This window comes from Trichosurus vulpecula, chromosome 9 (genome assembly GCF_011100635.1).
Source record: "Trichosurus vulpecula isolate mTriVul1 chromosome 9, mTriVul1.pri, whole genome shotgun sequence".
Classification (NCBI taxonomy): domain Eukaryota; kingdom Metazoa; phylum Chordata; class Mammalia; order Diprotodontia; family Phalangeridae; genus Trichosurus; species Trichosurus vulpecula.
This window is the reverse complement of record NC_050581.1, coordinates 43,917,373-43,944,886: the sequence shown is the minus strand read 5'-3', so window position 1 is coordinate 43,944,886 and position 27,514 is coordinate 43,917,373. Positions and strand designations below refer to the sequence as shown.

Here is a 27,514-nt window from a genome sequence, read left to right as displayed (position 1 = left end):
AATACTAAGCTAAGTGTCTCTAGCACACTAGTTCAATACATTTATTCTAAAGCCAGGATGTTTTACTCTATAAATGAATAACGTAACTTGGAATTTTTAAGGTTTTTAACATCATTTCCATGTTGTCTCATTTGATCCTTACAACAACCGGGTGAGATACTCATTAGAGATATACTTATCCCATTTTACATATGAGAAAACAGAGGCTCAGAAAGGTGAAGTGACTAGCCTAGGGTCATTTAATTAAGGAAGGTTAAAAACAGGAAGAGAAAACAGGTCTTTCTGGCCCCAAGTCCAGCATTCTAGCTGCTATATTATACTACACCTTAAAGGTATCCTGGATCACTTTAAAGTCAGCTACTACCCTAAGGAACACTTCCAAAGCTAAGTTGAAATAATCACCAACTGGGGAAATATTAACATTACTCTTTGACCTCTATGAAGGACTAAACTACAAAGATCACCCACAGTGGATCAAGTGGCCAGGCTGGAGTCAGTGCAACATGGACACAAATTCACCCTTAGTATTCATAAGATGTAACAACCTGAGCAAGTCACTTAAATTCTAGGCACCTACAGAAATTCTCAAAGAAGTATTTAATAAATCATAGAGGGGTTGACTCTCTGCAGCATTGAAAAAGATACACATGTACGCACACATATACATAATTTTTAAAGTCTGTATTAACCATCTAATAGAGTTGGATCAGGGAAAACAGAACTGCTTTTTTTTAAAGCTCCCAGAAAAATTTGCTTCTTCCTCTTGAGCAAGTGCAACATGTACTCATATAGGGAATACGTGATGCCTGCTTTGTTTTATGGTTTCTGCTTTGGCTTCAACATGAAGGAAGCTGTAAATTCTCGTTTTCTACTGTTTTAGCTCCCCCTAGTGATGCCACAAGCCTGTAGTTCCTCTGTGTTGGTAGAGGTATGAAAAAAAAAACAAAACTGTAATTGGATTAGGCCTCAAAGTCCCAAAATTTGGCACAAAACTTTAAACTTAAACTTATGTTCAGCTATCAGCTCTGACATGCATGATCATTGAACAAACTAATCTTTTGAAAACTGTTTCCTCATTTATTAAATAGGAATAATAATACTTGCATCAATTATTTCACAGATTTTTGAGGAAGATTCTTTCTCAATTACCATGATTATTTTATTTTGTCTCTGGCCTTTTACACACAACATATTGAAAGGATTATAATCATCATAGAATCATAGATTCTATGTCAAAAGGAGCCTCAAAGATATCTTATTTTAATTTAAAGTCTGAAAAACACGTGACATGCATTATCATATTACATTCTCACTGCACTGTAAGGCATGTAGTATATATGTGGATTTTTAAAAATATGATTAAGTCTTTCCTGAGGTCTCTAAATTCAATGTGAAAGTTTTGAAAACTGTAAAGAAATAAGTTTTCCTTTAATTCATGTTAAACCTGAACGCTGGTTGAAGGAAACAACAGGCTAGGTGACAGAAAAATTTATTTATTCATTCCCTTTAAACTTAAAGGATACATGCATGCACAGAGTCAGACCTGAAACTGACTGTCTGAACAAAGGAATGAGAAAACTTATATACATTGTTTTTAGTAGACTCAGCAAGTCTGTGTTACCTCACTTTTATGATCCCCATGTATTTACCATGATACAAGGAGAGGATTTTCCTTAATGGAATAAATTATAAACACAATAAGTCAGATAGTTGACAAAGTGTCAATTGAAATTACAGCCCAGGATCTCTGTGTTTAATTTGCCATTAAACATTCCATAACATAGTAGATGCCCATAAAACATTAAGATAAGGAAAAGTCATGTAATTCAAGACAGTGTCTAGGGTCAAGGTTTTCACCCTTAATGGCCATGGACAGAGAAAGGAATGCTCTGTCTGAGTGTGTTGACATAAGAAGAGGCATCTCTGACCTTACTCAGAGAACAGACTGTTAGGATCAGGCTTTTCTTCTGATTAATTAGTTCAGGTTCTGAGTCTTATTGAAATTACAAAAATGATATAAAATGGTATAAAATGTTGCACATTCACAAGCCAATTCTATTCTTCAGTAGCTCTTTCTAGAGGTATATTGATTTCTCTTTATATGTAATAAGAATTATTAGCAAACTAACTGGCTAACTATGTAAAACCACAAAGGTTGGTTAAGGGAAAAAAAAGTCTCAAAGAACTTTTCATTTTCCTTTCCTCTCTTGAAGATTCTTCTCTCCATTCCCAAGGTCTAAATCTGAATTCAAGTCACATACATTTTTAAAGAAAAAGATAAAATGAAAATACAATTTAGATATGTTTCTATATTATAGAAATTTAATAAAAAACAGTACATAGAAAGAAGGACATTATACACATGACTGAATAGAAAGGTTATTTGTTTATATTTGTTGAAATCCTCAGACTGTTGCCCAACTAATACATTTGGGTCAGACAGCCTCTCAGCATCCTTGTTCATCTCAATCTATCTTTCCAGACCGAAGTATTTAATAACACTTCCATTTTTTCTGGTATTTATCAGTCAATTTTTTTTCTTTAAGAATACCATAAGAATCTACCTAAAACTGAGTCTGAAAAATAAAGGGCAATAAGATATTAATAAAAGTACAATTTTCAAACAAAATGATGAGGAAACTGTGGATAAAATAGCAACCACTACATGGAGATGTTTCAGACTTGTAAAAGCAGAAGAAAATTTTGCAATGAAAAAGCAGTTGTAGATTGAACTGATCCCTTTGGGTGGGTGGGGGGGGGGGGGTTGTGAATTGACTTTTTGGACATTAATATGTAGTACAAAAATTCTGTAGATGAATGATATCCAAAAAGCAATTCTCATGCTTATAAAGGTATTATAAATGATATTCAGCTCTAAAACTATGATCCTTTATAATCCTAACAAGTAATTAACTGCTGGACAAAAAAACAACCCAGAGCACATTCACGTTCCAATCAACCAAAAGAGTAGGTCATTTAAATTGGTTGAGAACAAGATTGAGAAAGAAAAAAAAAAAAACCCTTAATATAAATAGGTCAGTTTGGGAGCAAAGTCTCCCTCACCAAATTTACCCAGCTATCTCATCAGTTCTTAGAATTGTTTATTCATCCCCCAACTACACATTTCAATGAAGAATTTATATGAAAGACAAACTTTTGGTTGAAAAAGATTTGGTAGATTCAATCTCCTATTGACATAAGGGTTTAGGAACCTAGAATTGTAACTCACCTGCTGCCTTAGAATTCAGATCACACCCTGACTCCAGGGTCATGCTTGGGGCTGTTCTTTAATGAGATTAGCAAATTGTTTATTTGCTGGCAGCTCAGATGCCACCAAAGATTGCTTCTTTCAGCTTTATCCTCATTACATACATGCATATTAAAATCAAGCAATCTACCTTTCCTAAGACTGTCCCTCAATGCTACAGAACAGCAATAATGTTAAAGGCAAAAGTAGGCACCGAAAAGCAAATGTATCAGGCAGGCCACCACCATTTTTAATAAGTACCTGTAGGAACTTAAAGACATATTCCTCTTAGCCTTTAAGTTGTACTCATTTAGTGTTCACAGGTTTCACTTGTTCAGGAAAGCAGTTTTAACTTTCTAAGCATTAGGTAAAAGAAAGGGAAAAGATAAAACTATACATCACAAGGAGGAAAAATTTAATTCATTTAACAAATATTCACTGGATCTCTATTGTGTGCCAAACCTTCTGCTAAACCCAAAATAAGATTAATTTTTTAAAGGTGTATTTAAGAGATTGTCCCTCCTCAATGAGAGTTTTTAAAATCTAAAAGGAGGCAAAGAAACCTATATAAATGACTACGCTAAAAAACCATAAAAAACATTACATGAAATCAAAGCAGGATGGATCCTAACTAACGAAGGTGGGAGGAAAAAGGAAGAATAAACAAGTTCTTTTATGGAGGAAGCTGGGACATTTTAGACAAGACAGGAAGGAATGAGCAGATGAGTTTGGTAAAGTGTATGGAGGAGAGTAGCTTCATAGATTTAGAGCCACAAGGGACCTTACAAATCATCTGACCCAATTCCCTCATTTTTAAATGAGAAAACTGAAGCACAGAGGTTAAGTGACATGTCCAAGAACAAGTTACCCAGATAGCAAGTAGAAGAGGCAGAATTTGAACTCAAGTGAACCAACCAATATTCTTTCTACAACAGGTGCTGATTTCCTCCAAAGTCTACAGCTATGAGACTAATCACATTATAACAACTTCCAAAGGCTGTACAAATGTATGTGGAATTAAGTATCCAATACTGCTTTAAGTATACGAACAAATGAGATTTGGAGATTTTTTAATAGGTTTTCACTATAATGAGATCACTTATCACAGAATTTGAACTCACACTATCACTCAGGATTGCTAATCCGAAATTATATAATGACCCAAGAAAATCCTTAGTTTTAAATCTAGTAAAATGCTATATTTACTATTTTGGGAACTTATGTCCTATGACTAGCATTTTTTATTTAACTCTTCTAAAGAGATTTTGTCTTTAATAAACAAGGAGGAATAATATAAGACTAGAGAAAACAGTACCAGATTGTGAAAAGCCTTGAATGTCAGACAAATCTGAACTTTATTCAATGAGCAAAAGGCTAGATCAGAACCACTGAAGATTTCTGAGTACAGGAATGATAAGATCAGAGGAATTAAAATATCTTCTTGCTTGAAAGGAAATGAACTGAATAATAATAGCTAACACTTCCAGTATCTCCTCCACTAGAATGTGGGCTATCACTGTCTTACTTTTCAATTATTTCCTACGTTTTTATTTGTAACCACAGCACTTACCACAGTAATCAGCACTTAGTAAGTGCTTAATAAATGCTTTATTCATGCATTAATATAGCACTTTACATGTTATCTCATTTGATCCATACAATAACCATATGAGGTACACTCTATTATTATCTTGATTTTACAGATTGGAAAACGAAGGCTGGGAGAGTGATCCACCCAGGGTTACATGGCTAGTGTCTAAGACAGAATTTGAACTCAGGTCTTCCTGACTCCAAGTCCTATGCTCTATCTAGCCTCCTCTCCCCTCTAACTCAAGGACTGGAGGGTAGAGCACCAAACTGTTCCTTTTTAAAGAGCAGGAATTAGATTTTTAGTTCACTCCAAACTTTTCAAAGTACTCTCTACTCTATAAGCAGTCATACCCCCACGAAAAACTCAAGGGTCAAGTAGTTGGCCAGGCAGCAAAAACGAACTCAGATTCACACTCAGACTTTGGACTCTTTCTTTGGTGACAAAGAAGACCAAAACATACACCCAGAAGAAGTCAACAAAGTCAAAGAGCCTACATCAAAAGGCTCCAAGAAAAAACATGAACTGGTCTCAGGCCATGGAAGAGCTCAAAAACGATTTGGAAAAGCAAGTTAGAGAAGTAGAGGAAAAATTGGGAAGAGAAATGAGAGTAATGCAAGAAAACCATGAAAAACAAGTCAATGACTTGCTAAAGGAGACCCAAAAAAATACTGAAGAAAACAATACCTTAAAAAATAGAATAACTCAAATAGCAAAAGAGCTCCAGAAAGCCAATGAGGAGAAGAATGCCTTGAAAGGAAGAATTAGCCAAATGGAAAAGGAAGTCCAAAAGACCACTGAAGAAAATACTACCTTAAAAATTAGATTGGAGCAAGTGGAAGCTAGTGACTTGATGAGAAATCAAGATATTATAAAACAGAACCAAAGGAATGAAAAAGTGGAAGACAATGTGAAATATCTCATTGGAAAAACCACTGACCTGGAAAATAGATTCAGGAGAGATAATTTAAAAATTATTGGACTACCTGAAAGCCATGATCAAAAAAAGAGCCTAGATATCATCTTTCAAGAAATTATCAAGGAGAACTGCCCTGATATTCTACAGCCAGAGGGTAAAACAGAAATGGAAAGAATCCACCAGTCACCTCCTCAAAAAGATCCCAAAAAGAAAACTCCTAGGAATATTATCACCAAATTTCAGAGCTCCCAGATCAAGGAGAAAATACTGCAAGCAGCCAGAAAGAAACAATTTGAGTATTGTGGAAACACAATCAGAATAACCAAAGATCTAGCAGCTTCTACATTAAGGGATAGAAGGCCTTGGAAAGTGATATCCCGGAGGTCAATGGAGCTAGGATTAAAACCAAGAATCACCTACCCAGCAAAACTGAGTATCATGCTCCAAGGCAAAATATGGATTTTCAATAAAATAGAGGAGGTTCAAGCTTTCTCAATGAAAAGACCAGAGCTGAATAGAAAATTTGACTTTCAAACACAGGAATCAAGAGAAGCATGAAAAGGTAAACAAGAAAGAGAAATCATAAGGGACTCACTAAAGTTGAACTGTTTTGTTTACATTCCTACATGGAAAGATGATGTGTATGATTCATGAGACCTCAGTATTAGAGTAGCTGAAAGGAATATGCATATATATATATGTGTGTGTGTGTATATATGTGTGTGTGTGTGTACATATATATATATATACACACACACATATACACACACACACACATATACACACACACACACACACACACACACACACACACACACACACATAGACAGACAGAGGGCACAGGGTGAGTTGAATATGAAGGGATGATATCTAAAAAAAATAAAATCAAATTAAGGGATGCGAGAGGAATATATTGAGAGAGGGAGAAAGGGAGAGATAGAATGGGGTAAATGATCTCACATAAAAGTGGCAAGAAAAAGAGTTCTGTAGGAAGGGAAAAGGGGGCAGGTGAGGGGGAATGAGTAAATCTTGCTCTCCTCAGATTTGACCTGAGAAGGGAATACCATACACAAGCAATTGGGTATCTTACCCCACAGGAAAGAAGGAGGAAGAAGATAAAAAAGGGGGGACGATAGAAGGGAGGGCAGATAGGGGGAGGAGGTAATGAAAAACAAACACTTTCAAAAAGGGACAGGGTCAAAGGAAAAAATTGGATAAAAGGGGATACGATAGGAAGGAGCAAAATATAGTTAGTCTTTTACAACATGAGTATTGTGGAAGGGTTTTGCATAATGATACACATGTGGACTATGTTGAATTGCTTGCCTTCTTAGGGAGGGTGGGTGAGGAGGAAAGAGGGGAGAGAATTTGGAACTCAAAGTTTTAAAAGCAGATGTTCAAAAAAAGTTTTTCCATGCAACTAGGAAGTAAGATATACAGGCAATGGGGCATAAAATCCATCTTGCCCTAAAAGAAAGTAAGGGAAAAGAGGATGGCGGGGAGTGGGGTGACAGAAGGGAGGGCTGACTGGAGAATGGGGCAATCAGAATATATGCCATCTTGAAGTGGCGAGGAGGGTAGAAATGGGGAGAAAATTTGTAATTCAAACTCTTGTGAAAATTAATGCTGAAAATTAAATATTAAATAAATAAATGATTTTTAAAAAGGAAAAAAAAGGAATTAAAACTGATCACTTTTAAAATTTGTTAATTCATTTAAAAGAATAATAAATCCACTACATGTTACTGTAAATGACATTGTTATAAAAATATCTTTCCAAAACAAAAGAATTTAGTAAGAAAAGTATCATTTTACATATCTGCATATCTCTTTAATGTATAGCTTAATAGAAGTCATCTGGATTCTCATATCTGTTTCTGCATTCAGTCTGTTGCAAAGTACACTTTTGATTGAAGTATATGAAGAAAATCCAGCCTCACAAAGACTTGTAGTTAGAAAAGGAGAGAAGTATTTTAATGGGCAAATATTGTCTTGGTGTTATAATTAAAATAATTTTTACCTCAGGGACCCCTAAAATGGCTTCAGGGACCCCCAGGATCCATTGATCATTCATCTTCTAAGTAGTGTACTGCCTAGATGCCTCAGGTAGAATGGAAGAAAGAAGCCTGTTAAATGGCTGAGGGTCCTCTCTGGGACTAGAGGGATAAATGTTTCTGGAAAATTAATTCCAGTTAGAATAGCTGCAAAATAGCAAGTAAGGCATAACCAGAACTCTAAGGGAATGCTAGAGCAGAAGTTTTTAACTTTTTTGCGTCATACAGCCCTTTGGAAATCTGATATCTATAGACCTCTTCTCGGAATAGTGTTTGTTGCCTACATTCACATTTGACAAAAATGTCACATTTCAGTCACAGGGTAGTAAAAATAAAGATGTAATCTTTTGTCCCATCCAAGTTCACAGACCCCTTGAAAGCTAGACACAGACCATTTGGGGTCTATGGACTAAAAGTTAAGAATCTCTGCAACTGAGGGCACAGGACTTTGGGATGATAGGTTCTACCTTGCTAATTGTAGAATAATATATATCAGATTGAATAATTAAATGAGGTAATTAAAATGTATTCCTCACCCACATTTGATATTCTTACAATTGATATAATATCATCTTTTTCTGTTCTACTTTGTAAATGGAAGTAGGGGAAAATGCACAAGGAAAAGTATTGTTTAAAATAGTCGTCATAAAATGTTACATATCACATACTTTCAAATGTGAGTACATACAAACACACATAGCCATAAAAATAAGAAATGAAGTCTATTGATCCAAGTTGTAAAACTAATGGCCCTAGAATTATCACCTTGGGGGAAAAATATGCATATGAGCAAGAACAAGGTCAAATCTCCTATTGGCAGGTTAGCTTTGCTCTGCTATACACACACAAACTATATCCTAGTCCACAACCAGCTGTATCATAAATATGTGTGACTGGTCACAGGTAAGACAGAGAAAGTGATCAATAAATAATCACAAATCTATTACTAATGCTGGAAAAGAAAATATACGTTCAACTAGTAACAATCAATAGCAACATCTTCATGTGAAGAACGACATAACTTGATATAGATGATGAAAAAAATTGGTATATTACATGTTTTTAAACTTAAAATAAAGCAAAATTATCTGACTACTAAGAATAACCTGTGACCAGATGGTGCCATTATTTTCGGTTTCTTTCTATAGCATCTGTTTGCTTTCCCCATGTTTGTGCAGAAAATAACAGTAACAAAATAGGCTTCTGACAGAGCAGATTTGTCTTCCAAAATTCTTTTCCTTTTAAGAAAGATGATTAGGCAAATGTTAACATAAACAGAAGTGTCAGTACTGAATGCAACATTGGTGGAGAGGTAAAGGGACTTTTCCTTAACTAATACTGAGTGAAACTGGAAGTTTAAGGCTTATCATCCTGTACAAGAAAAACGATTTTATGAAAATTGAATAAAACCATACTTAATAAACTTTGACCCAGATTCTATTCTTCCACACAGGGATCTACATTACACAGTATGGCCACACATATCAAGGGCAGTGACTGCTATGTATATGATCAACCTGAAGATCTGCAATATCCTGATGTGCTTTCACAATCACCAAAAGAAGACAGATAAAACTTCTCAGAGAAGATTTCATATTAAACGCATTTTATTAAATTTTAATTATATGAAAATGACAAATCAACATGTGGTATATGTGATAATACTCTATTAGCCAGAATATATGATTAAGGAATATCCCATTCTTCAAATCATGCTGGATTATGGAGAATTACAATAAAGGGTATTTTTTAATTCAACACATTTGTATGCTTTCGACATATTCCATGATGATTATCTCTTTCTTTCTATTAAATGTGATAGAGTTCGAATGACATAAAATAGGTTCATCAAAGGAATTTTATAATTACATTTAATTTTCATTTCATCTAGTATACTAAAATAACTACAGAACTTGACAACAAGCAAATCTTATTCTTTGATTGCAATATAGTTACATCATCATCAAGAAAAAAAATTATGAAGCATCTGCTCTAAGTACAACACTATAAACAAGGATGGGAATTTTTCAAAAAAATATGTTCTTTACTGTCAGTCAACAAGCATTTATTAAGGGCTTACTATGTGCCAGGCACTGTGCTAAGCCCTCGGAATACAAATATAAGCAGAAAGAAAGTCAACTCCTTTCAAGGAGTTTATGTCCTAATGTAAATTCTAATTATCCTCCAGTGGCTTACTTTTAATATACGCAAGGAAAAAGCATACTTCTAGACTGTTGTCGTAAGATGTTACATACCACAGATGACATCATAGTCATTTATGAATACTAATGGCAGTACAAATAATCACTCATATTTATATAGTACTTTGCACACATTTTCCAATAAATAATCAGAGAATAAAGGCCACAAATTAATATGAAAATCTAACCACCTGAAAAGGGCATAACATTTTTCATACAGAGACCATAAAAAAGTAAAAGTAACAAATATAAATACTGCACCACAAAAGAAGAACTGCACTGTGAATAAATGCTTATTAATTACCCTTTACATAATAGATAAATCTTACATAAACACATACCTTGACCATACAACACACTGCTGGTTGCTTTGAAACAGCAGGAAGACAAAGCAAAGCATCAGGTAAATTGCAAATTACTTCAATAATTAATGTTTGTAAGTTGAGGTAATTATTGCTGCCCCAGTGTCAGAATAAACAACTAAATACTGAAGACAACACTGCTGTGCAAGAATAATTACTTGAAACAAAACTAATAAGACTTTTCAGGGTATCTACAAAGGCACAAGTGTCACAACTGCACAACAAAAAGGTACAAAAGCAATTCCCGCCTCACTTCCCAACAAGAATAAATTTAGTCTAATATACTTTGGATCAAGAACAAGATACTACTCTTGAATAAGCTACAATCAGCCATCATACGCAAAGAAAGGATTGACCACGAGGAACCAAGATTATAGCTCAAAAGAAAAGTAAAATAAAAGTTAAATAAGCAGAAAAAGGGAAAGGAGAAAAAAGAAGGAGAGGGAATGAGGAAAAGAGTGAAGGAAAGAGGAATGAAGGGAGGAAGAAAGTAAAAAGAAGGTGGAGAGAAGGAAAGAGGCACAGAATGGAAAAAGGCATAGAGGGAGGAAGGGAAAGAAGGACAGGAGAGGAAAGGCATGAAGGAATAAAAGGGTCAGGGAAGTAAGAGAAGCAAGACAGGAAGAAAGGAAGGAAGGAAGGAAGGAAGGAAGGAAGGAAGGAAGGAAGGAAGGAAGGAAGGAAGGAAGGAAGGGAAAGGAAGGAGGGGAGCACTGAAATGAGAGGAGGAAGAAAGGAGGGAAGAGACTAGGTAACCAAGGTGATCAAACTGTTGCAATAGTTCAGGCATTAGACGATGAGGATATTTTCCGGAGAAAAGGTCACGTGAGAGGAAAGAAAGGGATGTACAGAGAGATGCTATAAAGATTGTAAAGGGGATGTATACAAAAGATGTTAGCAATAGATCTGTGGGGTGAATGCAAATGAGGAGTCAAGGATAACACTGAGGCTGTGGGTCTGTGTGACTAGAAGGATAATGGTGCTCTTGACATTAAAGTTGCTTGTCCTTCATTTTTAAAGACCAATAACATCACAGGTGAATTAAATTAAGTAAGGCAGAGTTGCACAACATCACCAGCCTCACTCCTTCTTCCACAGTCACAGTCCAGGAGCAGAACAAAAAGTCAAGATGATAGGCGATGGCCTGGGATGCAGTAGATAACCTTGTTGTCTTCAATGTCTGACCAAGCTCTAAGCACTCCACAGTGCCTGCTTTGGCCGCCTTCATGGGCCTTGGTACAAACTGTTCTCATCCGCTCATCTGGCCAGGAGAAGTCTTCATATGCTTGGGGCAGACATTCCCTTAATTCACCAATAGATTTGAGGCCTGTCAGTTACACTCAACCTGGTTTAGCCCATTGGCCAAGAAGGTTTTACCAGGGTGTGACCGCTGTGCATGATCCAGCTTCTTGGAGACACAGGTAAGAGTTGAATGACAGGTGGACACCAAAGGTGGATAAGCAGCCCTGAAAAGGGTTCAGCAAGCCCTCACACCACAGGAGCTAGTCCACCCTGAAGACCCCATACATTCCTCTTGGAGGAAGGTGAGGACATTAATAGGAAGGTTCTGAAGAAGCAAGTACTTGGGGAAAAAAGATGAGTTCGCTTTGTTACATGTTGAATCTGAGATGTCTATGACACAACTAGTTAGATATGTCAAACAAGCAATTGGTAATGCAAGGAGAGATATAGGACAACAGCTAGCCAGAATAGAAGGTTCAAGTAAAGGTTTTTTTAAGGATAGGAGAGATATAGGAATGTGTGTAGACAGCAAAGAAGCAGCCAATAGATGGGAAGAAACTGAAAATTATTAAGAGTAGAGCTAACAGAGGGGGCAATTCTGATGAAGAAGAGGGTATGGAATGTGATTTGGGTGCCTATAGAGGAGTTTGCCTCTTAATGTACATTAGGATAATGCCAAGGCCCCAAGAAACTAAGTCATTCAGAAGGAAGAATTCAATTTAGTTCCCTCCTCTGTAAAGTGAGGATGGTGATAGTCAAGGCACTAACCTCACAGATTAGTTGTGAGCATCAAAGAGATCATGTGTGTGAAAATATCATGGTCGCATGAGTACTTAACATCTGTGCTTTCTGATCAACTCTATTCTCAGACTTTCCCTTCCATCTTTGCACTTGTTTCCCATCTTTTACAGTTCCTTTCCAAATTCAAGCTCTTTTCCATCTCCAAAAGAGATCTCTTTCTATTATTTTCCTACATCTCCTAATTGCCAGCTGAAGGAGCAGAACGATTGGCTCCATCAGCCCAGATAATCAGTATCTGGATGCACTAAGGTCACAAGTCACAATCATCACCAGAATACAAATCTGTCGAGTCTAGACCTATAAACCATTCAGAAAATTGAGTAGAAGCTTTTTTCCTCCATTAATCACAAGGAACAAATAATGTTTAACTCTCCTTTGCACTTTTTCTCCTTTAAAGGTGGGAGAACTGAGCAGACAAAAATGTAGTTTCTTGTATTTCTCCTTGACTTTTTTGCAGACCTTTTGCTACTTTTTTCTGTGCAGTTTCTAATTTCTGCCAGCTGGAAAGAGAAATACATAAAAAGCTTGTCTGGTTTTTAGTGCATGCTCCCATTTCCATCATTACACTATTTCTTTTATAAATTCCATCTGATTAGCCACCTGGAAAATTCAGCTCCAGAGCAACCTGTTTTCCCCATTTCATAGCTGAGGCCAGGGAAACAACCCAAACACATCAAATAACTCACGAAGATAATTAACTGCAGGTGAAATATCCCTCCAAAGGCACCAAATGCAACATGTAATAACTGGACTGTTCTAATCTTAGATCCCCCTTTTGTATTCTGTTCTTATTTCACACACACCCTGCATCCAAGCATTCTCCATGGCACATGAAGCAAGATTGTAGCACAAAGTCTTCACAAACCAGTGCTCAGTTATTGCTTTGCCTCAGGAAAGGAATGTTTTCTTAAAGAACAAAGGGAAAGAGAGCAGTCCTGGAAAATCCTTAGTTCTACAGGACAGTAGATAGCATTTCTAAGGGTGGGAATCCACTTTCATTTCCTCCAACTCTAGATAGTTGTGAAATGTACATTTTAACCCTGTAGGTCCCATTTCTCCATGGGAACTGTGGAGCAAAGGTGAACTGCTTTATAAAATGTTCTAGTCAGAAACTGTGAAATCAAAATCCTCTCACTCTAAAAGAATTATTTCACAATTGAAAAAAAAAAGACATTCTGACAGAATTGGTATATGGCTCCTATCCTCTAAGAACTCAAGACTCTACGTGGGTAGGGTGATAATAATAATAATGATAATAATAATTAATAATAATAATATTTATTGCCAAATAGACAAGTATAAAGAAGTAAAATATGAAAGAGCTACTATCTGAAGGAGCAATATTAGAACAAGAGCTTCAGTTATGAAGCAAACATGATAAAAATTAATCATACTATAAAGAACTACTAAGAAGACAAAAGTATTGGGCAGAAGGCAGCCTGAAACTATTGATCAACAATATGGGTCCTTGTTGCCCAAATACTTTTACCTCTTGACTCTGATTTTCCCATCTGCAAGGTGGACAGTATACTGCAAGCTATCCACTTTGTTAGAGCACAAGTAAAATAGAGATAAAAATAAATACGACTTCTTTAAGATGAGACACTATTTATAAATATACACTCACTATCCAGGTTGGATACCTGGAAAAATGGATTGAACAATAGCCTGAAAGCACTCATAATGTAAGAAAGCTTGCTTTGGAAACACAAATACAACATATTAAATATAAAACAGCATTTGAGAATAACAACATGCATGATTCATGATTGTTATTATCACTATAATAAACATCATACTTCTCTGAAGTTTACAATATTTGACCGCCTACTTCACGGGTACACTGTAAAGATTACTGAGTAGAAAAAAATCTATAAAGTCCTTCAAGAGGTGCCAGATAAAAACAAAATATAATTACTATTATTTAGCAAACTGCTTTGATGGAAAGGAAAAGTATTCCTAGAATAGAAGAGGTACCTTTCTATGACAGATATGTGTGTGTGTGTGTGTGTGTGCGCGCGCATGTGTGTGTGTGTGTGTGTGTGAGAGAGAGAGAGAGAGAGAGAGAGAGAGAGAGAGAGAATGAGAACAAGTGAATTTCTAATTCAAAATAAATGTTGCTTTTTCTTGGGTCAAACTATTTTTACATAAACCCAATCTCTATGGGGAATGAGGAGAGAGACTGCAATTTAAGTGGAATAACAAGAAACAGAATAGCTGAGAGAAAAAACAAAGGTTGCTAATGGGAGAGAAATCTATTTTCTACAAGCAAGCACTCAGGTGCTTCGGAATGCAAGTGATATCCATGAGTCTGGAATGTCAGGGAGTGTACCAAGGCCAGAGTACAGAAACCAAATCACTATAAAAATACAGGTCTAAAGAAGTGCGCTTTTTTTGGGGGGGGGGCGGGCAAAATGCTGTTACTATAATTCAGAAGGTTCAATGAATGAAAATACTATCTCTGCCCTAATATAATTATATATACACTCCTATCTCAGCACAAAAGAAGCCCAAAGGACTTGGGACATTTAAAGCCTGTTTCAGAAATAGCAAATTTATTTTCATTTCACAAGTTAATGGCTCAAAAAGTTGACAAAGCATAAGAAAAACCAATGCTGCCCAAAGCAGTCTGTCACTGCTGCTGGAGTATGCTTGATTAAAACATTTCTTTGCCTCTATTCAATCTCAATAAGCACTTTGGTAATAAATTATTGAAAGACCAGCAGAAAAAGAAATATCTAAATTTAAGAAGAGTGAGTACTCTGAACTCATGGGTCTCAGCATAGCAAAGTCACTAAATACAAGAAAGTCAGCAAATATTGACTACAAATCTAATTTTTTAAAACTTTATAAAGGTCAGGGCTGAAAAATAAAACTAATTTCCAAGGATTACAAGATTCTCACTAGGTAGAGTAGGGTTAGAGACCGTAGGGGAAACAGAAACCCAATGGCAAAACCATACCAATAGTTCTTTAAAACATTAACCTACAGAAGTAAAAGTTTATAAGCTGAGGATGAAATAAACATATTTTGTTTATCTTAATCAGTTTCTTAATTGGTTTTAAGCTGGTAATAAATTCTGACCCGTTATGACTCATCCTGTGCTATTATTAACAAATTACCTCCACTCCTTACAATCATGAATAGATTCCTTGTCTGGTGTTTTGCTTGCCAAGGAGGTAGATTCATTCCCACAAAAGGTATCCTGTACACTCCTATCTATAACAAGAATGTCTGAGGACTGAGATGCTCTGGTTGTAATGTTATACTTAGTCAGAATATACTTAATTGTTTCATATATACTATACACAAATTATCAATTTTCAAAAAACTCAATTCCACCCAACGAACCATTACCATGAACAAGGCCAAATCTTCATACATCTTTTGGTCTGTCTATCTTTTGGACTACATATTATCTTCTTTCAGCAGTGTGGGGACTCCTTCCACCAAGGCACATCACAACTAGTCTTTAACTTAAGTCTTAGTTGCTTAATTCTCAGAGAATCCAGTATCTTATCCAACAAGCACAGCTAGTAAGTATCACAGGTGAGATCTAACAACTAATCCAATACTTTACCCATTAAACCATGTCGCCCCTTGGGGCAATAACACAACCTCAGAAATGAAGAAATCTTGATAGCACAAAAGGCCAGATGCAATAATTCACTGCATGCTAAACAAGAGTTGTTATGATGCTTCAACCAGCTATTCCTCCCAGTTCCTGAACATTTACAAGATATCTGAAATGAGGATGAACAAGCAAACAAAGGGCTAAGAGACAAGGAGAAGTGAGGAGCTGTCCAGGCAAAGCACTAAGAGGATTTTAGGAGAAAGAAATCACTTTCCCCTGTGGTGTCAGGTAAAACTTCATGAAGTACATGGCTTTGGAGTTGGGCCCTGAAGGAATGGAGGGACTTCACCGGACCAAGATGTAGAGTGTGGAGTGGAGTCCATTACAAACATGTGGAATAATACGAACAAAGGCATTGAAAGAGAATTGAATTGGAAGATAATACGGATGGAATGTAGTACAATTTGGCTGATGAAGAAGGAATGCCAAAACACAACTTATAACTGGATTAGTACAGATCTGAAGCCAAGTCTCCTGACTCCAAGTCCAGTGCTCTTTTCATTTCTCTACCTCTTGAAATAATTTAGATAAAAACTTGAAAATGAGAATTAAAACTGAAGAGTACACACACACACACAAAACTTTCTCCAATCCATTAATCCTCTTGAAGTCACACAAGAGAAAAAATAAAATAAAATCAGCATTCTCCTAATTATCACCTTGGGGAAAGTGGACAAGAAATTATTTACTTACTCCTAAACTTCTGGGATAAGGGAATTATGTTTTAAAAGTATTTTACCAAACTTTGAATTTGTAAAGTACTTCTTCTGTGAAAAGTCTCAGATCCAAAATAGACAAATGGAAAATCCTCTTAAATATGCTTATATTTATAACTAAGAAGAACTAGGAACTTGGCAGCTTTAAAACAGGCTCCATGGTGGCGATTTTATTTTCATGTATTCCATAAACACCTAACCTATTTATTATTCATTATTTGCAAAGCATCAACAGTATAATCTTATGTAAAATAAATCTATTCCTTCTGTTTTTAAATGAGCTTTCCGAATTTGACTGTATTGGCTTAGATGCTTCCTTGAAAGTCTGTGGATGACACACAAGGTGGTCTGCCTGTCATCATTAATTCCCCTCCTGTCCTGAAGTGGGTCAATTGAAGATCCTGTATGTTTGCATGGTTGGTTGAAACTCATTGTTAGAGCTGTCCACCTTCCTTGTGCTGAACTGCAAATATTCCTGGCTGCTGATGGAAATGATGAAAATAAGGTGCTTCCGCACTTTTCTTTTTACAGAAGCCACAGATGAAAACCTAGAGTTATTTATCTTGCAAGATAGGGATATTTTGCCATCTTTACACAAAGATATGCCAGGTTTCTAGGTTTTCTGAGGTCAAAAGGAAAACCGTGAGGCCCTTTGCTATAAGGCAGAATAATATTCCACAGTTTGCTCATTTAACTTACAGCAACCTGAGCCATGGAAACGAAATGTACTAGTTACTTCCTGATGGAGGGAGCATTTGGATGATTGGCAGTACCAACAAGAAAGCAAGGGGAGTTTTTAATCTTCTCTCTACTCCCTAGGATGCTTAGCAAAGAGGATCATGTTGTTTTACATAATTGCTACTAGTTATCCAGATTTACTTTTTCTGCATTGTCAACACACAACAAAAGTGTGGAGCACCATATTTACAAGAGGGGTCAAGTGAAAGTAAAAACAAGTTAAAGCATAAAATATTAAATTTATTTATAGGTATCTTATGTATGTAATGCTAACTTATAATTCCCAACCCACAAAGGTAGATAATGTTCTGCACACCACAGGAACCCAATTCCTCCTAGTTACAATGGCACTAGTATTTGAAACCTACATGAACAGTGGCACTACAGAGTCAACCATCTAATTATTTCAGCCCATGATAGCATTCAAAAAAAAGAAATGTTTTGGCTCTTTGAGGCTCTCTCTAGCATCATTTGTATATTTTGCCTTCAATCTTACCCCTACTCTCCCATCTTCTTTTGTTTCCCCCTCTTCTTAAATTACCATGTAGACTTCCCTACCTTTGCTCCATTTTGAGATACCAGAAAAATCCCACTTAAGCAACACCAAATAACACTAGAATGAACACATGAACCACTACAAATTTCAATTTTATGCAATACTTCTCCTTACTAAATGGAAAAGAAAAACATCTAAAATGCAGAAAACAATTGTACTTGAATAAATATTTGAGAAGTTCTGGTTAATTTAGGAAAACACATACAAAAAGATAGAGGAAGATGATTTAACTGTCAGACACGCTGAAAAATATCTGCATGCTAATGGCTAACAATAAAGCAATGATTACTGCCAAAATTTTTTAAAGCCCCTAAAAATATCAACAGCTATCAATCCACATTACTATATTCTCTTTTCTAAAAAATTTTTATGATAATGGTCTATACATGTATGAAGAGTATCCTTGATGAAAATATGAGAAAACAGCCAAATTTTCAAAGATGATTTTCTAAAGCAGATTATATCTTCACAGTCATACAATTGACTGGAAGATGTAGAAAAGATAGTATATGTATTTAATGTTTGAGGATTATCAGAAAATTTTACTCAGTAAAGCAAAATTCACCCTTAAAGGTTCTCTTCCAACAAAGGATCTCACATGCATCTGACATAAAAAAAAATCCTTATTAGATGCAAACGTAGAAGATAACTTTATTCAATAATACTCTAATTAACAATATCAAAGCAAATATAAACCATGGAAACCTAATTTCCCAAAAGCATTTGACATTTTCCCCTGAAGATGGTGAGGTCTTTCAGAAGCTACTCTCTGCAAGATGACACATTGCATCGAGTCCCAGAGTACTCCAGGACATCCTCAATGAGATTTCCAGTCACTCACAAGAAGTCTCCCTAGTAATGTACATGGGAAAAAACACAAGTACATGAAGAATGTATTTCCCAAATTATGAGATATAATTAGATGCATGGCCAACTGAATTAGTGAATATTTTGGAGAAATGAGTTATCAACAATGAACTACAACAGAAGCAAACAGGAGGAAGAGAGTGAAATCGATTGCTTTCAATGATTCTAATCACTGCATCATACTCTGATGCAAAAGTCCACCTTCTTAACACCAATATTCTTTCTATTATGCTATAAAGCTACGAATCATGGAACACTATGTTCTACAGAGAATCAAAATTTCAGACAATAGAGATGTGCACTGTGGCCGTAAGTTATAATAGAATATGTTGCCAAAGATGACTATCTCACAAAAAGTGGCATCAGAGACATCACCCGAGGAAATGTATGATCAGATAAGGAGATAAGTTAGGAACACAGCTAGAGCACTAGATTACTAATAAATACATCACCTTCTCCCCACGTGAATACAGCATTTAAACCTATGAAATGTTAAATTACCTAGAAAATTACCTAAATTACCTAGAAAAAGGTAACTAATATCAGTAGCTCCTCCATAGAGATTTATGGAATAAACACAAGAATCTACTACCTAGAGACATGCCCAAGTCTCGCCCATCCTTTAGAAAACATTACCAAACCCTACCATTTTTACTAGCTATTGTCCTACATCTCTCGTTCCTTTATCAAACTCCTTGAAAAAGCTGTCTACACTTAATGCCTATACTTGCCTCTTCTTGCTTTCTTCTAAACCCTCTGACTTGCAATTATTCTCTTCAATGTTGCCAAACCCTTAATCTCAAAGCTGGCATGTAATTGACAAATGCAAGAGCCTTTTCTCAATCCTCATCTTTCTCAACCTCCCTGAAGCATATGACATTCCTGGATACTCTCTCCCCTCTGAGTTAGCATGACACATTTTTTTTCTCTTTTAGCTTTCCTCTTATCTGTCTGATTGCTCCTCAGATCTTCTGCTGGATCATCATGGAGGACGCATCCTTTTACTATGGGTGTCATTTCCTCTGGGTCCTCTTCTCTTCTTTCTCTACACTCTCTCACTTGGTGACTTCATCAGACTCCATGGATTCAATTACCAACTATAATCAGATAACTCCCACAGCCCTAGTCTCTCTGCTGAGCTCCATTCCCTATCACCAACTCCCTATTGGATATTTCAAGTAGAATGTCCTGGAGGCATATAAAATTCAACATATCCAAAACAAAATTCATCTTTCACCTTCAAACTCACCCTTCTTCCAAACCTCTGGTATTTCTACTATCCTTTCATCTACCCATACCTGCATCCCAGGTATCATCCACAATAGCTCCCCCTCACTCAACAGTTGCCAAATCTTATCCTCTCTACGTTCACCATTTTTCTCACCTATATGCCCTTCTGTCTACTCACATGACCACCACTCTAGTTCAGGCCCTCATCATCTCTTCTATGGGCTATTAAAAATGCTTGCTAGTTGGTCTTCCTGTCTCAAGTCTTTCCCTAATCCATTTCGTCCTCCACATAACTGTCAACGTGATTTTCTTAGAGTATCAAGTCTGGCTACATCACCCCCTCACTCAATAAACTATAGTGCCTCCCCATCACCTATGATTCTAGGAACAAATCTGAACTCCTCTGTCATTTAAAGCTCTTCATAACCTCATCCTCTCTTGTGTTTTCAGGCTTATTACCATAATTTCCCCTCTATGCACTCTACAGTATGGTGATCATGAACACCTTTTGTTCCCTTACACGCAACCCTCTACCTCCCATCTGTGTCTCTGTACTAGCTGTCTCCCACTCTTGGAATTCTTCTCTCCCATCTCAACTCCACCTCTCATAATTCCTAGCTTTTAAGACCTAGCTCAGATACTGTCTTCTGCACAAAGACCTTTCCTGCTCTTCCCTCCACCCCTCCTGCTACAGTCTTCCCATCCAAAGTTACTCTATACTTGATTTGTATGTGCATGTTCTCTCTCCTCATCCCTTAGAATGTAAGCTTCTTGAGGGCAGGAAATCTTTCACTTATGTCTTTGAATCCCTAGCACCTAACACAGGGCCTAGAACACAGTAGGCACTTAATAAATACATGATGATTGCTTAATTGAAGGAGTAGATGGGTTGAGATCTGCAAAGGTGAGACTGATGAGTGCATGAGTGAAAACTCACATGACTTGGTACCCATGCCCAACCCTCTTCCCCTACATTTTCCTCTGGGAGCTGTAATCAAATCAGCATGCCAATGCATTAGGAAAGAACATTCCAATCAACTCCTCTATGGCTCCATTCACTAGATCTATGAATTCCCAAACAAAACACCCCTCTCCTTGACTACCAGAAAAATATATGTGTTGTCTTAACTATTAAAATTAAATTCTTTGAGGACAGGGACTATCTCACTTGGCACACAGCATTAAATAAATTCTTTTTCATTGATTTTCACTAATTCATTCATAATAGCAAAGTGTTCATAGTATTTCATTTTCTTCTCTTGGTTTAAAATAATTATCTAAAGCACTCAGTATGAGAATAAAAGAGATTAAGAGAAATGTTCAACAATCAAGAGTTTCAAACCCCTTTCTTCCAGGTTGAATTGAACTCATTTTAGCAACATCTGTTTTATTTGCTGTTTTGGTTAAAAAAAAAAGTAGCTGTTGGAAGAACCAGTCTCAATCTTTTATAAATGTCTAAAATTAAGTCAACTGCTAGTTACTGTTAACAGATATCACTGTTGATATAGCTAAGAAGGCTCTTTTTGCCTCCTTAGGATCCTAAGATAGAACATTCAACTAGAAATTCCCTGAACAAAAGAAAACTCTCCATCACACCTAGCTAGTAACAAAGGTATCTTTTTCATTCCCCTGCTCAAACTACAGACATTTCTTTTTACATTTCAAATATACTACATCTTACATGACAAAATCTCAAAAATGACCACTGAAAGCCATTCAATTCACAATAAAGTGGATAAATAGCCCCAGATATTAATCCTTCAAAATCACAAAGTAATATATACTTCTTTCTATAAGTAAACCTTTAAAATTTATATTCAACTTCATGACATATCCCTTTTTTCATAACATGCATTCAAAAGACTAGTGACTTTTAGATAATGGAAATAAATTCAAGCTATTATTGTCCAACTATCAGCTACACAATGAAATACTATACGATTTATATGACTGCCTCTTCTATTCAATTTAACAAGTGCCTGATGCATTCAACTAGCAGTCAAGAAACTTAACCAAACTCTTGTCTTTGATACAAAACTTTTGTGACCTTAGTTAGGTCACTGACCTCTCTAGATTTCAGTTTTCTCAGCTATAAAATGAGATAAGACTAAATGATGTTTAAGATTAATTCTAACAATAAAATTTAATCAATGTATAAATTCTACTGAATACCTATTACATTCTTAGCACATTTGGAGAAACAAAAGAGATAGGAAAAAAAATGAGTCTTCCCCTTCAGAAGATTTCAGTCTAGTAATTTATTCTTACCTTTCATTTATCCTAGAATTTGTTTATAGTAAAGAATTTAGTTTGTTTCACTTTCTCCAATAAACTTGCAAAGACTAGCTGTTCCTTCTCAGGAACATTTTGGTACAGGGTCTGGTCCTTAGATTTGGAGGCTCAAAAACTCAATTTCATTATTTTATTCATGCGTAATAAGGTTCTGAAGAGTGCTTCACATTGAATAAATTCAAAAGAGACTAATTCATAAATTAGAACAGCATTTTACAAATTTACTATTGGGGAACTCTCTCTCCAGGAACTGAATTCTTGTGTCCACTACCTACAGCAATGGTGTCAAACTCAAATAGGAACTGGGGCCCACTAATCTGTACATAAGGATTCCCACAGGCTACATACTGACTTAGAAAACCACATACTAATATTATGTATGTTCGATTTTACTTTTGTGTATTTTGTTAAATATTTCTCAATTACATTTTAATCAGGTTAGATTAATGCCACAATGCCAGGCTACATGTTCGACACCTCTGCTCTAGAGAACACCCTTTCAAGTAGGTAGGTACATAGCCATTCTTAGTGGCCAAGGAATCAGAGCAAAAGAAATTAGAAGATCTTGAGGGATATTTCACCAAGGTTATGATAAACTGCAATGAATTATCCTGTTCTAGTAAAGAATACAACTCCCTAGTGATGGTAACTCTTGTGTCTCCATGTAAGACTTCTCTGTTTTACTGCTGGACAATAAAAATTTCTTAATATCTACAAAGTTATAAGAGATAGGATGGTATAATAGAGGAAACAGTAAACTGAGAGTCAGAAGAACTGTACTCCAAAGCCTATTTCTGCTACATACCAGCTATTTAACTTTGAGAAGTTCCCTTAACCTCTGATCCTCAGTTTCCACATCTGTACACATATATAATACCTACCTTCCCTACTTCATGTGTTTCATGAGTATAAAATAAGAATATTTGCTTTGGAAAACAAAAATATCACATCAATATAAATTATTGTTATTACTATTCCCCAGCTTTCCTTCTTCTGAACTCCATATAAAGCACCACTTTCTTTTTACACTTGGCATTGTGACATACCTCCAGGGCATATAATAAATTTCTATTGTTAGGTTAAACTCTCAGGAATTACATTTTATGATGGCTGCTTTCAGATACCAAAGATATATCTTTATCTCACCATTAGGTTACATCCAAATCATTTCAGAAGAGTTCCTTCTGTTAAGGATTCCCATAGACAATTAAATGGGTCCATTATATGTCGATTCTAGCTAGTTTCAAATAAAGTGTGCTCTGCTGACTTGGTATTTAGATTTTAGGGTATAACTTGCTTTTTCAGTCCTGGAATTTAATTATCTAAATCAATTACAATTAACATTCTATAAAAAGGTTTTGAATGCTTAAACTAATCATACATCATTTTCCTGAGGCATCTTTTACTTTGTTAATATGTGGAACTGTCAGATATCTAGTCTTTTTATGTTACCATTACGTTGAAGCATCTCTTTCTTGAGGTCTCTCTCTATAACCACTGCTTTTGGGTGCAGAACATCCTCTGGATCCATGTTTCATCAGGACCATAGAACAGATGCTACAGGTGCAATTTAATCCAGAATTCAGATAATTTCCAAACACATATTACTTTCAACTTTCTTCCCCTTTTCAAATGGCTTCCTAAAACCAGAAGGCAATTTGCCAAAATGTATTTGATATGAATTTATTTAACAATTTATAGAGAAGCTACAGTAAAAAATACCAGACATCAGAAAGAAAAAAAGGGATCGGAAAATGTAGTCAAATAGGTTCAGACAGGTGGGAATATGGTAACTTTAAAGTAGTCCCAAGTTCTAAAAACGTTAGCATTTCTTCTAGACTCCAGTCTACCCTATTCAGGGCAGCAAGCCCCGAGTGCTTTTCAAGAGACATCAACCATCTTTGCTCCAATAGCCTCATCAGTCTTCACCTTCTCGAATCTCCCTTTTCCTTCAAAGCCTTGAAGGTGCTACCTTTTCTATGAAGTTATCTCTGATCTTTCCCAGTGTCATTGCTGTTGAGTTGTTTCAGTCGGGTCTGACTCTTCATGAACCCATTTGGGATTTTCTTGGCAAAGATACTGGGGTGGTTTGCCATTTCCTTCTCCAGTTCATTTTACAGATGAGGAAACTGAGGCTAACAGGATGAAATAAAATAATGTATATAAATCTTAAAGCATCATATCAGTTAATTATGATAATTCATTTTGTATCCTCAACTCCCAGTACAGTGTGTTATACATAATATGAGCTCCATAAACATTGGTTGAAATGAACTTAATTGAATTAAATTACCATATGTATTGACGGGGGAAATGCCTTTGAGGGGAGGACTTCAGAGCTGAGTTGGTCTAAGGCATAATCAGGAGAAAAGTCAACCAGAAGGATACAGAAGACAAAATACTGACAGAGCCCTGTTCTTGGCCATAGAAGCTAAAAGACCTGCATTAGCTTGTGAGCCCAAAATGGAGACAGGCAGCCTCCTGCTTTCTGATGCAAAATGCAATCTGCAAACCTAATGTCTTCTTTCAAATCAACCCACCCCCTGCGAAAATGACATTCTGGGTTAGGCAAAGGCCAAGAGACAGAAGAAAAAAAATACATAACATATACATTTCAAAAGTTTAAGGGCAGTAACAGCTGAGAACTGAACTGAGCAGGGTTCAATGCTTGCAAACCCACCCTCCTTTATTGATATTATTCCACTCTCCTAGTCTTAGCCCACAGAGATGATACAAAATCATTTCCATTTCCTAAAAGGCAGAACATAGACAACTGTAAATTACATGAAATACATTTTGCTGGACAACAATGGAGAGAAATAGAGAAAAAATCATAATCACCATTTATTTTTATTTCTACCATTAATCACTAGCCAACTCCAACTATGAGAAAAATATACACAGGGAGAGCAAATAAAGGAATACTATCAGTGGTTTAAAAAAAAAACCACCATTTTGGGTGATTAAATTCAGGAAGCAGCAGCAAATCAGACTAAGGAATCTCCTGAATCACTTATCAAAAAGCATCAGTAACAACAATCAGTAACAACACTAAAAGTGTCTGCACTCGACTACATTTCACAGGCTCTCTCAAACTACTCACCTGTGGAAACATATTCCTAAGGAAAGAAATTTCAAGTAGCAGTGAGATCCAAGATTCCTAACCTAACAGTTCTTGCCCCACCCCCAAAAAATTGTGTAGGTGTTATTTACTTTCACAAAAACTAAGCTGCAACATCTTGACCTTACTTCATGTATGAAGGAGGCCAAAGTGACTGTAAATTTGGGGTAAGAGGTGAGATGACTGGAAAATTGCGACTGAAATTGAAATCTATCAGGCTTAGCCAATAAACCCTTTAAAAATTGGTACTGCGTCTTAACAGCCTCGCTTTTTTAAGTCCAAATTAGCAACAACTCTTTTTTATACAAATATCAGAATTTTAGCTTTTTATTCTTCTTTTGACTCCCTCTCTTACTCCTCCCCTACACCAAGAGCTACTCAATCTCTCCTCAAGTCCCCAGTGACTTCACATACCTCTCTTTAATTCAACAATTCAATACAACAAACAATTATTAAACACTATTAAGGTCCTAGGCACTATGGTGGATGATGAGGATACAAAACCAAAAATCAAACAGTCCCTGACCTCAAAAAGGTCACACTCTACTGAGAGATTTAAAAACCCAGGCTATTCATCATGAGTTCCTTCATTGCACAACTCCCTACCACAAAGCCTCTCTATATTTTCACCCATCTTATCTTTCTTAACTCTAGTGTTTAAGGGTGGCCTTCTTCCTTGACAAGGTCCTCCACTTGTGTCCTTGATCCCTTGCCTTCCTAGCCTTGGAATCAATCACTTCCAGTCTCTTTTATCTTCAAACTCAATAATTTGTTAACTTTTGATACTGCAGAACAGCATGTCTTAAACTGTGGGCACAACCCCATATGGGGTAACAAAAAATTTAGGAACACACAAGGACCAAAACTTAATTCAAAATCAAATGAGTAATGATTCCTAGAGGTTTCTGGCCCCTCTTGCCTGTACTGCATTGAGCAACTTCACTGCAGCCTTGGTTCTGAACACAAAACATGTGCACTTTGCACTGCACATGACCTCAGGCCATGTAAAGCCAATGAATGCTGACAAAATGTGAATGCAAAAAGGAGTCAGGAGTGGAAAAAGTTTAAGAAGCCCTGCATGTAGACCACACCTCTCCTTCCTACTCCCTTTTCCCTTGGCTTGCACAATCCAACTGTCTCTTAGCTCTCCTCAATTCATTTAAAAAAACATTTATTAAATGACTACCACGAATGAGCACTGCACAGGATACTGAAACACAAAGACAAACATGAACGTTCCTGACTCTCAACAAGTTTATATTCTTCTGGGGGGGAGTGGGGTAGTCAAAGGGGTACACGTACACAAGTGAGCATAAACCCTCCTTTTGGCCCACTCACATGGATCAGTGATTCAAAGGCCTCCAAAGAAGGGCCATGTCTCCCTAAATTCCAGGAAATCTGAAATTAACCTTGAGCTGTAGTGGGCTTGTGGAAAGAAAGAGTATGCTAAGTACCATAAAAGCACTGCCATGAACAAAGCTGTCCAATCTGCTGGAGGTCACTTCAACATAGGCAGGGCAGGAACAATGCTGATGCTATTAGTCTCAACTATGTCATGACCTGAATCCTCTCTACCACGCGTGGGTGAAACTGGAAGGTAAGGTAGTTTCTTTCTTCCCCTCTTTTTCTCAGAAAAAAAGCCTAGTTTGTCACTCTCAGTTTCTGCTCACACTGTCCCACTAAAAAAGTCTGAGAGGCAGCCAGGGTTTGGAAGTTTTGTTCTTTTCCAAAACATCTACTTTCAGTTTTCAGTCATTAATTTGCTATAAAACTTCATGCCAATAAGACCCAGAATGTTTGCTGTTGCTATTTAATGCACAGGACGAGGAAAGGAGAGGAATTTCACCTGTCAGAGATGGGAGATGTTTGGCTGAACAAAGCTGAGTTAGGTTCCAGAGGCACCAAGGCAGAGAGAAGAAGGCTGGTGGCATTTTCCATAAGCCTTG

At 36.4% G+C, this 27,514-nt stretch overlaps 1 protein-coding gene across 1 annotated transcript in view; it reads right to left on the bottom strand.

The window, feature by feature from the left end:
* The window catches only part of SNX29 (sorting nexin 29), a 647,758-nt gene that overhangs the window by 450,366 nt on the left and 169,878 nt on the right, over positions 1-27,514 (bottom strand). The gene's annotated exons all lie outside the window — the stretch shown is intronic.